This window comes from Jaculus jaculus, chromosome 17, assembly GCF_020740685.1.
Source record: "Jaculus jaculus isolate mJacJac1 chromosome 17, mJacJac1.mat.Y.cur, whole genome shotgun sequence".
NCBI lineage: Eukaryota > Metazoa > Chordata > Mammalia > Rodentia > Dipodidae > Jaculus > Jaculus jaculus.
Genome location: NC_059118.1, coordinates 63,756,425 through 63,771,284, shown reverse-complemented (window position 1 = coordinate 63,771,284; position 14,860 = coordinate 63,756,425). Strand labels below are relative to the sequence as shown.

The 14,860-nt window shown below is 48.3% G+C and overlaps 1 long non-coding RNA gene across 1 annotated transcript; it reads left to right on the top strand.

The window, feature by feature from the left end:
* The first annotated feature begins 3,556 nt into the window (after positions 1-3,556).
* Positions 3,557-7,980, top strand: LOC123455501. The gene is made up of 3 exons (XR_006633960.1): positions 3,557-3,636; positions 4,132-4,384; positions 7,821-7,980. It is a non-coding gene; the product is annotated as an uncharacterized LOC123455501 (long non-coding RNA).
* The last annotated feature ends 6,880 nt before the right edge of the window (positions 7,981-14,860 follow it).

Genomic DNA, 14,860 nt, shown 5'->3' with positions numbered 1-14,860 from the left:
AGGAGAAGTTGCCACAGATATGGTTCTCCTGAGAACTCACTGGGATCCAGTGAGACACACATAATTCCTTCAGAGCATGCCTCTTGTGACCTAAGCACCTCCCCCTGGGCTCCACCTCAGGAAGATGGCAGCACCCAACACTACCACCTGAGGACCAACTTCACACACATCAAGCCAGGGCGTTTATGCTCAGTATCTGACATACCTTAAGCCAGCATTTTCAGACCCAGTAGTCTTGTCTTGATGGGGTTTCTTTTTTTTTTTTTAATCTATTTGTGAGAAAGAGGAAGAGAGAGAGAGAGAGAATGGGGAGCTGGGGCCTCCAGCTACTAAAAACAAACTCCAGATGCGTGCACCCCCTGTACATCTGGTTTACGTGGGTTCTGAGGAATCGAACAGAGATCCTTCGGTTTTGCAGGTAAATGCCTTAACCACTAAGCCAACACTCCAGCCCCCCACCCCTTTTTTTAATCAATTGAACTTTGTGGCTCTGAAAAGTTAGCCAACAATGGAACCAAACTCCTTTTCTAATCCCATAATCACTCAGCAGCCTTCCAGGTGTGAGATGATTTCCACATTGACTCCTGCAGAGCCGTGAGGCGCAGGGGGAGTGGTGGGCGCTGGAACTCTGATTCCTTGCATAAACTGGAGGTCAGGGTCAAGGTGTAAATTCCAGCCTTGTCAAGGGTTAACTGTGACAACGTGTCAGGGTGACTGAGTTTCCCAGGCGTGGACTAAACTCGATCAAATAGTTCTTCGAGCATCTCATATATAACTCTGAGCTCTCCAGCCCACCAGCAGTTATATTTTTCACAGCAATAAAATGAACTCAGCATTTTCTTTTTATATCTCCTGTTCCCAGCTGAGTGTGATTTAGATGGGTCACTCCTCCCATTCTGGTTACCCCGTGGAGAAATAATAACAAATTTTAATTTCTAGCTATCTCAACCCAAAAGCAAAGTCCCAGCTCCTGGAGGGACCCTGAGGCGCCATCCGACTACCCTCAGTTTCTCACAAGCGTCAGCTCTCTTCTCATCTGCAAAATAAAAATGAGGTCAAACTTCAGTTTGCGAAGAATGATTGCTAGAAGAAAAAAAAAAAACCTTCATGAATTATACATTTGAGTAAACACACGTTATGCTAGTTTTTATGTTATGAGTGTCTCTGACTTGCAAATTTACGCTCCAAGTCAGATGGGAAAAGAAAACGAAGCCTCTTTATTTTGGATCTATAACTGGCCCACTTCTCTCCAGTAAGCTCCCCGCTTCAGGTGGCAATAGTGGACAGCTCATATAACCTGTTCAGACTGGTTTACCCATTAAAAAGAAAAAAAATGTGTTTACTTGCAAGAGAGACAGACAGGGAGCTCCGGGGCTTCTTGCTGCTGCGAACTCTGGGCAAATGTGCCATTTTATGTATCCTTCTTTTTTTATGGGTCCTGGGGAATTTGAACCTGGGCTGACAGGCTTTGTAAGCAATTGCCTTTGAGCACTGAGACATGTCCCCGATCCCTTAGACTGGTCTTCACTCTCAGCTGTGGTGACTGCAATGGTCCCCGTGGTCCTCGTTTGAGGGTGGGAAGGACATTCTGTTTCCGTTTTCAACACCTGCCTGTGACAAGATGGTTCCGGGTGGATGGAAGAGGAGGGCCCCTGGGGTCTCCTGATGTAAAATGGGGGAAGTTTAAGCTTGCCCTGGCCTGGCCTGGGCACAAAAGTAGAGCTGACTTGACCTTACTGCTAGATCTGTCCATCTGACATTAAGCCTCACAACCCTGTGGCCATACCACCCCCACCCGCCACCACCCCCACCCCCCGGGCTCCTCTAATGAATCAGCGCCTCTCAGTTCTCCCAGCCCCTGTGGATCAGTTCCCCTCCGATCAGACTCCCTGCCCATCCATTCAGTGGTACCATATGAGAGGCAAGGTCCACTGGAAATTAAGAAGGCCATCTCTACCCAACCACAGCATGCCACCGTGGTGGCTCACACCACACTGACCTTGTCCCTGCACACCACTGCTTCCAGTGTTCCACAGGGCAAGTGGGTGGGGCAGGGGGGGTACACACTCCTCCCGCTCCCTGGCCCTGTGTCCTCTTTGTCTGGCCGGTCTCTGCTGGAGTGCTGGTGGCTTAACAGTAGTCTTAGGATATTTACAGTTACCATGGTATAAATATTCCCACCACGTGCAATCCCAAAGTTCTATTTAACAACTGGCTTGCAGAATTCCTGAAGTTTCAATAGTCAGGCCCCAAGAGCTGGTGCAATTCCTCTCGAATGGCATTCTCAATCCTCTCCAGTACAGTGAGGCAAAAATGAAACCAGTTCCCACCAACAGCCTCTCCTGGCTCCTTCTTCCCGACTTTTCTTCCATTTTCTCCCAGTATGAAGAGGATGCATTTTCTTCTGCCCAAAACAGCAAGTTACATAGCTTAGACGGGACTCTTCTCTGTACTAAGGGACAGACTTTAAGATCTGTGCTTCCCAGGTGTGCCGCTTTGTTGTGTTGTGTTTTGTTTTGATAAAAGGTCTTGCTAGATAGCCCAGGCTGGTGTGGAACTTGTCATGTAGCCCCAGGCTCCCAATCCTGTGCCTCATCCTCCTGGGCCCTGAGATTGTAGGCATAGACCACCATGCCCAGCTCCCAGGCTTTGTCCTTAACATGCTAAGTAGATACTAAAAATATTTGAAAACATTTTTCTTGCCTCAAATCCTATAGTCAGGCTAGACATCTGTTGCAGTCACCTTTGCATTGCTGGCAGAAAGCACCCAACCCAAAGCAGCTGATGTGAGGACAGAGTTTATTTTGGCTTCCTGCCTCAAGAGGAAGCTCCACGCTGGCAGGGGAAAACAAGGCATGTGCAGAGACATCACCCCCTGGCCAATTCCAGGTGGACAAGGCAACGGGAGAGTGTGCCAAACACAGGCAAGGGCACGCTGGCTTTAATACCCATAAGCCTGCCCCCAACAGCGCACCTCCTTCAGCAATGCTCCAGTTCCCAAGTTGCCACCAGCTGGGCCCAGCAGTGAAAACACATGAGGTCATGGGGGGACACCTGACTCGAGCCACCACAAGAGCCAGTTTTGAATATCAAAAGTGGACAGTGATCTATTATTGACATCGGATCATTTCTGTTGGTCTGTCTTCGCGTCAAGTTCATTTATGTTCCCTTCTGTCACTTCATGGAGCCCGCGGAGTTTTTTAATGTCTGATTATTGTATATTCCACTTCTAGAAATTCCGTTTGGGTCCCTTCTCATTTAGCGTCTCCCTCGCGCATTGAGACGCTTACCTTTCCGTTCATTTTCAAGAGGCTTAGCACCAACTGCTTACAGCTTTTTCCTAATCATTGCTCTAAAGTTTTCATTTGATAATTTCAACCTCTCTGACATCCTTGCTTTCATGTTTGTTTGGGTTTTCCCCAGGAAAATAGAGATTTTCCGAATTCTTTGTGTGCTAACAAATTTCGGATGGTGACTATTTAAAGCCTTTGAAAAATTTTTGATGTTTTCACGTGGGCAGGCAAACGGTCCTGTTTACAAACTGTCTTTTGTTTTCAGGCTCCAAGGGCTGGCCAGGCTTCCGTGCAGGACGTTGGCGGCCTTTGTTTGCATGAGTCCTGTGTGCGCCACCCAGTGGTGAGTCTGGGAACCAGACTGTGGTCTGTCCCCTGAGACTATAGACAGCCCAGCAGTGTGCCCAGGAGTTCATCAACACCCAGATGAGGTTGCTTTTCATGGTTTCTCCACCTCCCCGTCTCCCTAATACTTACTAGTTCCCAGCATCTGCCCTTTTCAGCCTCCAGACAGAAATTTGGGGCCTTATTTATCTTATTTTTACCATATTTGCTGAATCCAAGCCCATATGTGAGGCCAAGCCATAGAACTTTTTTAAGCAATGAAGGTTCCACTCCTGCTCTCAGAACTGCACCTCCTCTTACTCAAGACAGATTTCCTATCCCTCAGGACTTTAGGACTCTGCACCTCCCCCCCCCTTATTGCCACTGTCCTCTGTCACCTCAGGATTTCCTGGGGGGCAGGGATACAAGAAACTGGAGAAAAGAAGCTAAAATGGAAACTTCCCTAACTCCTTCTTAACGTTAAGAGATGCCTTCCCACTCCTCACACTTCTAGATCTTTCTCTGTGCTGATGCCTCGTCCAGGCTGAAGCTGTGCCAAGCACAGGAAATACCAGGGAGCAGCGCCGGCATGGTGCTGGGCGCAGCACAGCGGGTTAGGCCTTCTCCCCACCGCCTTCCACCTGCAGCTGCTCCCATGTCGGAGTCCTCAAGCAGCCGTAGGACACCGTCCATCCAGGCTCCCCACTGCCTTCAGGAACAGACGTGAGGTGCGCTGCATTCGGGCCATCCTTCTTGGAACAGAACATGTGAGTAGAGTGATCTTATTTTATTTTATTTATTTGTTACATAGAGTCTCACTCTAATATGCACTGTCTTAGAACTCACTCTGTAGCCCAGGATAGCCTTGAGCTCACGGTGATCCTCCTGCCTCAACCTGCCAAGTGCTTGGATATAAGGCATGTGCCATCGCACCTGGCCAGAGAGGTCTTCCTAAAACACCAGCCTACTCATTTTGCTCCACTGCCTGAGGTCTGCTAAGCGCCTTCTCCCTGTGCCCTCAAGCCCTCTGTGTTCCATGGCTCTCCTCAGGAGCCTGGCCTCTCCTTCCCTCTTCAACCTCTGGTGTCTCCCTGTGTCTCCCACCCCCAGCAATGTCCCGAGCCACACGCAGCTCCTGGATGCATAATATTCTCTCAGCCTCCAGCCTCAGCCCTAGGAGAAACCTTCTAGCTGCTTTTCCAGAGGTCTGAGGAGAGACACTACTTTGTCTAAAAAAACTGTCTCTTAATCCAGGTGTGGTGGTGCACGCCTTAAATCCCAGCACTCAGGAGGCAGAGGTAGGAGGACTGCCATGAGTTCAAGGCCACCCTGAGATTACACAGTGAATTCCAGAACAGCCTGGACCAGAGTGAAACTGTACCTCAAGGAAAAAAAAAAAAAACTGTCCCTTATTCCCAACAGTGGATTTCTTCTTCCTGTCCTGAGCTCCCACCTCACCCCAGCCTGTGGGAAGTCTGCTGCCCTATGTGTTCATAGCGCTCCCTCCTGGCTGGCCAGTGAGCCCTATAAAGCCCTATAAACCCACTGAGTTTCCATCAGCTCCTATCAGGGGGGTTGGCATATGCAAGTCTGGCAGGTCATACCCGTGGAATAGGAATACAACAGTGTCTTAAGGAAGCGAATCTCCTGCCCCTGAACTTCCATCTCCTCTTTCCAGGTCCCTGGTAATGACCTCCCTTGGCTCTTGCTTGACAATAAGCGCTGTCCTGGATCTGAGACCCCACCTCGGAGCTTAGGCTCTGTCCTCTAGTCTGTCCTTAGGCTCTTCTGCTGAGTAATCCCTGAAGTGACCACTGCGTGACCGCAGACAGTGGCTGTGAGACTGAATCATATCAGTATCTGCTGCACCCTGGCCAAGTAGATTTCCTTCCCCAAACTGCCACCTTTGTGGGGTTCCCTGAGAACCACCATCTGTGGATAATAAAATAGACCATGATTTTCCGGTTCACTTTTCCCTTCAACTCTAGTCCATGTGCTCAGACAAGGTCTTGTGTGAAAGAATCTGATATAAAAGTCATCGTGGTAACATGACACTTTCCAGTAGCTACATTTTAATAAAGAAATGGGTGGAATTAATTTTAATAATAAACCTTGTGTCTGTGTGTGTTGTGTGTATATATGCATGCGTGTTCATAGACATATATGGACGTTCATGTGAAAGTCAGAGGTCAATGTTGAATGTCTTCCTCCATTGCCATCCACCATATTTCTTTGAAACGGGCACTTTTACTGAACCCAGAGATAACAGATTCAATTAAGCTAGGTGAGGTAGCTACCAAGTCCAAGGAGCCTCTAGCCCCCACCTCCCCAGCACTGGGGACAGGAGACCATACCTAGCATTTTATATGGGTGCTGGGGCCCTGGCTTAGGTCCTCAGGCCAGCCTGGCAAACGCTTTGCTGACTGGGCCATGCCCCCAGCTTTGACAGTATTTACCTATCGCACATCACACAGTAGGACAACTATGAATGACCATAATGAATTACTATAAAACACTAAAAGAGAGAATTTTAACTGCTCCCAGCACAAAGAAATGCATGTCTGAGTGATGGACGTGTCGTATCCCCCTGACTGTCACCACCACATGCAGAGTATATGCCTTGAAGTGCCGCCCTTACCTCGGGAATATTGTCAATTATTACATCAGTCAAAAATTTTTGAATATACATCAAAATACGTTCGGATTTAATCCAGTTACACAAGTGTTGTTGTGTCAACATGTGATCAATATCTTTAAAATACTACCAAGATATTTCATATTCTTGTTCTTAGGCAACGACTTCAAGACTCAGTCTGTATCTTGAATTTTTGTTTTTGCTTTTTTGTTGTTGTTTTTTGGAGACAGGGTCACATGTAACTCAGGCTGTCTTAGAACTCACTGTGTAGTTGAAGATGGTCTTGAACTCCTCATCTTCCTGTTCCCACCTCCTAAGAGCTGGAATTAAAGGTGCATGCCATCACACCTAGCTTCTGTTTTGTATGTACAGTGCATGTCCTTTGGGTCTAACCTCACACATTTCAAGTATGCAATGCCCACTTTGCATGACGCATGGCTACAGGTTGAACATTAGTACAGGTCATGGCAATCAATAATTACTGTGGAGTTACAGCATGCCTCCCACTCTACCGAATACCCAAGACACGGCATGCATTTTCACTTTTATCCTCATAGCGATACCACAGGGTTTATAAACCCTCCACTATAAATGAGAAAACAGGGTTAGCGAGATTGCTCAGTGGTTAAGGTACTTGCTTGCAAAGCCTGACAGCCTGGGTTCGATTCCCCAGTAAAATGTAAGGCCAGATGTACAAAGTGGTGCATGCGTCTGGAGTTCATTTATAAGAGCAAGAGCTCCTAAGTGCACCCTTTCTCATTATCTCTCTCTCTCCCCCCACCTTGCAAATAAATAAATAAATAAATATTTTTAAAAAACTGGTAAATCCGGGCTGGAGAGATGGCTTAGTGGTTAAGGGACTCGTCTGTAAAGCTAAAGGACCCAGGTTCTATTCTCCAGTGGCCACAGAAAGCCAGATGAACAATGTGGCATGTGCATCTGGACTTTGTTTGCAGTGGCAAGAGGCCCTGGTATGACCATTCTCTCTATCTGCCCCTCTCTATCTCTCTCTCTCTCTCTCAAATAAATAACAATAAAAATAAATTGTAAAACACTGAGAAAGCAGCCTCATTAATTAAAGTCTCACCTAAGATGACACAAAAGATTAAACAGCAGACAAGAATCAGATTCTGCCCCCCCCACACCCCTCCTGACTCAGGCATTTCTTGCTCCTCAGTAATGCTAACCAGTGGAACTTGCAGAATTTGCTAACGCTAGTTACAGAAGGACTGTTCTGTATTGCTGATTCTAAGTTCAGAACTAATAAGCTGACAGAATCTGCTAACTCTAAATTGACCCACTGAAAACAAATATACTGTCTATGCATATAATGGCTGAAAGTGTCATGACTAATGCAACCAAAATGTTTTTATTGGAGGGCGGGGTAGTTCAAGGCAGGGTCTCACTCTAGCCCAGGCTATCCTGGAACTTACTCTGTAGTCCCAGGCTGGCTTCAAACGCGTGGCGCTCCTCCTGTCCCTGACTCCTAGGTGCCGGGATTGAAGGTGTGCTGCTACCATGCCCGGCTCAAAACAGGTTTTTTATTTTGGATTAATATTGTTTTTCAGAGCTGGGAATCAAACCCAGGAAGGACTTCAATGATGCTAGGAGAGCAAGTACTGGCCAGTGAGCGGCATCCCCCCTGCAACCTACAGAGGATGTTTTGATGAGAGATTCATATTTTAAGGTCATCACCAATGACTGCCATGTCCATATCCTCCCAGAACTGCCCCCCCCCCCCCCGCCACCGTGCCATAGTCAAAGAACTGCACTGGGGGAAGGAACGGCAAGCTACACAGAGGGTCTGCTCTTACATTCCCCAACCGCAAAGCTTCGCGAAGGATTCCTTTAGAGGAAGTTGGTCTCCGTCAGACTTCGCAATTAAAGTCCGGTTGGTTTCCTCCTGACCCCTTCACGCTACTCTCTCTTAACCTGCAGGTGTGTCTCGGGCGGGCGGCTCTCGGGGGCGTGGCAAGGAGCCCAGGGTTTCCTTGTGCGCCATCTCCAGAGCTTTCTCCCGAGGAAGGTCAGTGGTTGCCTTCTGTGGTCCTGCCTGACTAAGGCTCTGCCCTCCTGGCTCCGGGAGGGGACATCTGTTACCATCCACGTCACAGCCAGCAACTGTCATCTTCCAGTTGTCCTGGTGATGGCAGCTAAACTTTCCTCTCCCCCTCTCCCCCTATACCCCTCTCCCCCTCTTCCCCTCTCCCCCTCTCTCCCTCCCTCTCCCCCTCTCTCTCTTCACAGCTAGGATTGAACCCTGAGCCTTGTGCACGCTACCCTAGGCAGGCATTCTGTCCCTGAGCTATACCTCCAGCTCTAGGCTTTTCACTGGACATGGTTCATCCTCTATAAAAGGTTTACTCCATTCACCCTCAGACTTTCCAAATAAATCTTTTATCTCTTTTTAGTGAGAAGAAACTATTGTTGGAACAACAACAAAAAAAAAAAAAATCAGCCTGTGGCACATTTCTCTCTCTCTCTCTCTCTCTCTTTCTCTCTCTCTCTGTCTCTCTCTCCCCAGAGTGCTCCCTTGGGTTTCTTTTAGTTTGTGTCTCCATCAGACGCCAAACATGGCTTTTGCCTCATGGTCCAAAGTGGATTTTCGTGACCCAGTCAGCTTATGACATTCCAGCCAGCCAGAGAGGTGTGTGAAGAGAAGGAAGAGGTGGAAACTGAGGCGGCGTATCAGTAACCCTCAGCTTGGTTCTGAAACCATCCTCTAGACTGTCGCACTCCCCAGCTCAGATTTCACTTTTAATTCCCTAATTTTGCACTAGTTTCTCCAAAAGGATTGTTAAAGTTCTTTAAAATTTTTAAATATTTTTATTCATTTATTTGCAAGAGGTAGAGCTGGAGGGGGAGAGAGGGAGGGACAGAGACAGAGAAGGAGGGAGAAAGAAGGAAGGAAGAAAATGGGCATGCCAGGGCCTCATGCCACTGCAAAGAAACTCCAGCCGCATGCACCATTTTGTGCATGTGGCTTTACATGGGTCCTGGGGAATTGAACCTGGGCCATCAGGCTCTGCAAGCAAGCACCTTTAACTGCCAAGCTATCTCTTCAGCCCCCCACCTCTAAAAACTTTTAAATGGTCTTAGAAATTCATACGAAGCCCAACACTGACTTTGCCTAAAGGTGTGGTGGTTACTTGTCAACTTAACTGGACTTGGAATAACCTAGGAGACACTCCTATGGGTGCGGCATTGAACGTGTTTCCAGAGAGGTTTAATTGGGGAGGAGAAAGCCACCCTTGAATCATTCCTTTGAGCCGGGAGAGGTCAGCAAGCTCTCTAGTTTATCTGGGAGGCCCGTGCGGTAACTCACCAGCGCAGCCAGCAGGGGGCAGCAGGAGCCAGGCAAAATCCAGCCGCTCAGCCTCCACCGGTTTCTCCTTGTCCTGAAGCAGTCCACTTCCTGGACCTAATCTGATGCTTATGAAAGCTATTTCCTTCTTTCAAAAACACAGGTCCAAACAGAAACTAACCTCATCCTGCAGATAAGAATGTTTGTGCGCGACCAGTTGTCAACCCCCCCCCCCCCCCAGCCATTGCTAGAGGGTCTAGCATTGTCCCAGCAGCAATACGTAGCTGTTTGTTATGAGAAGCAGAGTAAGGAAAGCAGCCAAAGTGGCGGGACCCTGTCTCAAGGGGACGCACACAACCCAGCTTCTAGAAAAATCCCAGCTCCTGGAGGCTGAGAGGGAGGAAGGATCTCCAACAGATAACAAGGGACCGAGGAGTGAATTCTGTTAGGGAAAGACTTTCTCAAGACCCGAGTCACTCAGCCAGGCTGCTTTGTCAAGCGACACCCCACTATCCTTATGCAAGCCCTGGTCTGGGGCTGGAGGGCTGGCTCAGCAATTACAGGCACATGCTTGCGAGCTCGGGTCTGAAACCACCCTTCCCGAGAGGAGTTAAAAGGCAATATTGTCAACTTTTGAAATGCACAGCAGTTGGGCTGCTCAGACAGAGAAGGATTCTGGAAGGACTGGGAAGACACGGGGTGTCTAAGCCTTACTCAGGGGTGCCACGGGAAGGCGTGAAGCCAGAGTTACATGACCCAATGGGTTTATAACTAGCAATGAAAAGAAGATGGTGGGGCTGGAGAGATGGCGTAGCGGTTAAGCGCTTGCCTGTGAAGCCTAAGGACCCCGGTTCGAGGCTCGGTTCCCCAGGTCCCACGTTAGCCAGATGCATAAGGGGGCGCATGTGTCTGGAGTTCGTTTGCAGAGGCTGGAAGGCCTGGCGCGCCCATTCCCTCTCTCTCCCTCTGTCTTTCTCTCTGTGTCTGTCGCTCTCAAATAAATAAATAAATAAATAAAAAAGAAGATGGTGGAAAGCTCTTGAGTTGAATAGGTGTGTTGTCCTTGAATACTGGTGTATGCCCATTTTTCTTGGTTCTCTGATAGTGTGTCAGGAAGACGCTGAGAAAAGTGTAGAACATGCTCATAGTCCCCATGTTCCTTTATAAATATTTCTTTATTTCCAATCAGAAACAGAGAGAGAATGAATGTGCAGTCCTCAGGGCCTCCTGCCCTCTGCAGATGAACTCCAGATGATACGCAAGTGCCACTTTGTGCATCTGGCTTTCTACAAATGATGACTGCTTACCTCTTGTGTGTGTGTGCACGCACACATGCTCTTGAGGATCAGTTGTGGGACCCTGTTTTAGGATTGCAGTGAAATTTCTCAAACTTCTGTTTCCTGATGTGCTAGATAGAGATGACAGGCCTTAACTCAGGGACACTATGAGGATCAGGGGATCACGTGTGTCAGTCACGGGCCTGCAGTAATTACTAGCCTGATAAAAAGTACACAGAGTCCACCTGGAAATGGATAAGGAGGTACAGAATACTCTGCAGCAGACATTAAGGAAACCCTAAGGCTCATCTTTACAGCACAGGTCCCTCCTCCATCCCAGAGTCCCCCCTCCATCCCACAGTCCCTCCATCCCAGAGTCCTTCCTCCATCCCACAGTCCCTCCTCCATCCCACAGTCCCTCCTCCATTTCACAGTCCCTCCTCCATCCAGAGTCCCTCCTCCATCCCACACAGCCCCTCCTGCATCCACAGTCCCTCCTCCATCCCAAAGTCCTTCCTCCATCCCACAGTCCCTCCTCCATCCCACAGTCCCTCCTCCATCCCACAGTCCCTCCTCCATCCCACAGTCCCTCCTCCATTTCACAGTCCCTCCTCCATCCAGAGTCCCTCCTCCATCCCACAGTCCTCCTCCATCCCACAGTCCCTCCTCCACACCTGAGTCCCCATCCATCTCAGAGACCTTCATCCCAGAGTCTCTCCTCCTTCCCAGGATCCCCTCTCCACCCTCAGGTCCCTTCTCCACTGGGTGCAATCACTAGGTATGTGTAGTCTTCTTTGCTTCACCTAAGAAGTCCTGACACCCCCTTCCTTGCTGCATGAAACTACTGCAGAGCACCATGGCGTTCAGCCCCCACACTCTGTACCTCTGGAAGTGTCCCTAATTCTGGCTTCTGAGGCTAGACTTCTGTGAGCTGCCTCTGCTTTGGCTATGAGGAGAAAAGCCACCGGATGATTTCGATAAGCATCACTAGAATCGGTGGCTTCTGGAGCATTTGAAACCACAAGTGTAAGGGATGCAGGAAGTACAAATTTCTACATCAGGGCCTTGCCAAGGTCAGCAAGAAGGTGGGAATTCACAGAAGCCACACAATGAAAAGCCACTGCTGGCAAATACCAGCTTCATACCTGTTGCCCCTAGGAATGTGCTTGCCCCAGCCCTAAGTGTTCTCGGCAAATGACTTAGGTGTGCCACAAAGGCTGCCTTGTGATCCTATGGTGGGATGACCTGGCTCTTACCCCGCAGTCTCGCAGGAACTTGCACTGATTTCCAGAGCCAAATTAGAGTTCATCCATGTTCATCCAGACCTACTCCAGATGACTTCACAGGCCCCACGAGGCAGCAGCAGAGGCAAACTCCTGCGCAGAGGCCGTCGGAGTCCTGAATGGGTCAGCCGCCAGGTACCAGCTGGACTCCTTTAACAAAACCTGTGAGGGCCACGCCCTGTGCTGCCCTGAGCTGCGACACTGGCGTGGAATGTGTTCTCCCATTGCAACGATGAGGCTCAGGGTAGGCGTGTAGAGCAGGGAAACCTGGCACATTTGAGGACCTGAGCACGAGCTGAAGAACTGGTGGACCCGGGAGTGGAGAAAGAACAAATGGAAGGTAGGAAGAAAGCCAGCCCAATACCGGCAATGGTGGGGTGCCATTTAAGCGAGTCTTTGACGTATATTCAGTGCACACAGTACTGGGGTTCACAGAGGCATGTTCATACAAGAATATAATGTACTTCCTGGATGGAAAGATGGCTTAATGGTTAAAGCGTTTGCCTGCAAAGCCAAAGGATTCCAGTTCGATTCCCCAGGACCCACGTAAGCCAGATGCACAAGGGGGTGCATGCGTCTAGAGTTCGTTCGCAGTGGCTGGAGGCCCTGGGGGAGGGGCATTCTCCCTCTCCCTCCCTCCCTCTCTCTCTCTCTCTCTCATAAATAAATAAATAAAACTAAATATTAAAAAAGAACATAATGTACTGTGGCCATATGTCCCTATGCTCCCTTACCGGCTCCGATTCCTCCCCTCTCATGAGTCCCCTTCCTTCTCTAGTCATTGTCATTTGTGTATCACATACACATACATGACTATTTGCAGCTATATAAAATCTAGAATCCAGGGATCGAGAGATGGCTTAGCGGTTAAGATGCTTGCCTGCAAAGCCAAAGAACTCAGGTTCAATTCCCCAGGATCCATGTAAGCCAGATGCACAAGGAGGTACGTGTGTCTGGAGTTCATTTGTAGTGGCTCCTGCAAATGACTGACCTCCTCTCTCTCCCTCTCTTTGTCAATATATATAAATAAAAATATATTTTTTTAAATATCTAGAATCCACAGATGAGAAGTCCTGAGCTGCTGTCCTTCTGAGTCCTGGTAGTTTGTGTATTTAACGTGATGATTTCCAAGTGTGTCCATTTTCTGTGAATAACATTGTATCTTTCTTCTGTGCACCTGAATCAAATTTCTGCTGTGACCGAAGACTTTCTTTCTCATCTGAAGAAAGCCTTGGTCCTGCAGAGGCTTCGGAGAGGCGGGGAGGAGAGTGGATGAGAGCAAGGGCGTGGGCCTCACCTGGGTGGCCACGCAGAAGGACCCAGAAGCATTTGGCTTCGGCATGGGGAACAGGAATGCCACCACAAGCAGGAGAGTGGTTGCTTGGGCAAGCAGTCCACCAGGGCACCAGACCTGAGACCGAAGAGTTCCTTTCGGGCGGGCACTTGGTTATTAGGGATCTCTGCATCATGCCTCCTAGAACTGCAGTCAATTTCCTACAGTCCCATGTCAGCCCAGACACCACAGCAGCGTGGCCATGGCCAGGTCAAAAAAAAAAGGGCAAAATGAAAAGAATGGATCTCTTTTCTATGCAGAGCATTTGTTATCTGCAGGAGGGAGCAGGACATTGTCCCTCAGGCCTGTGGGTATTGATTTCTCTCTGGGCTTGGAGTTGGGCTGCATGGGAATTGCAGTTTGTAGAAAGGAATTCAAGGTTGAAATATTTTTATGATATAATGGTGATTTTCGAAATGGAAAGATTGCTCAAATAAACACACCTGCCGCCCTGGTGGTAAAGTTCACGCACTGTTTTTACCTGTAACCATCAGTAAAGCCACAGAAATGTCCATTGCTACTCACACGAACGCACCAGGCTTGAGGAGGAAGACGTTTGTAAAAGTCGTAGCATGCTGGGCACAGTGGGGTAAGCCTGTAATGCCAGCGTTTTGAAGGCCGATGCAGGAGGGCCGTCCGCTGAGTTCCAGGCCAGCCTGGGCTACAAAGCAAGACCTTGTCTCAAAAATAAAAGCCATGCCAATTTTTCTCCTAAGTTTTGTATCATTTGATATAAATATTTTAATAGTTCTTACTTATACTTAGTTATTTGCTTATTTACTTATTTTTTGTTCTAGACAAATGCCAGGATTAACAAATACTTCACCAAAAATCTATCTGGAGACCAAGTCTGACAACCCCGGTCTCAGGCAACAGTGTTTCCTGGTTGACTTGTACAAACACTGGCAGGCTTCCACAAGACTTCAAAAATAGCTTTATGTCAAGATGGCCCCCACATTTTCCCATGAGTACACTAGAAACAGACTGAGGACTATGGAGACATGAGACATAAGCCCTACCGTATTCCATGGAATATAAACTGCCAATTGTAATTTAGTGAAAGGCCAAGACAGGGAACACACTGACACAATGCTTTCTTATCTCTTGGAATTCTCTTTTCAACATACTGGAAGAGCTATTTTGGTCTTATTTGATTATAGAGTGTCTTAATCACATATCACTTTCAGGCATATTCAGAAAAGGGAAACACAGGTGAATGGGTGGGAGAAAGTACACTTAACCCTCCCTCACACTCAGAATCGGACTCTGTGAAATCACTCTATGATTTGGAAGCTGCTCTCGCCATGTCTTTCTTCTCAGACAATATTGCCCTATGAGGCCTCAAGGAGTTGTCCAGAGTTGTAAGGAAACCGTGAGTCTTTTTTTAAGTGTTCCTTGCTAATCTCAAAAC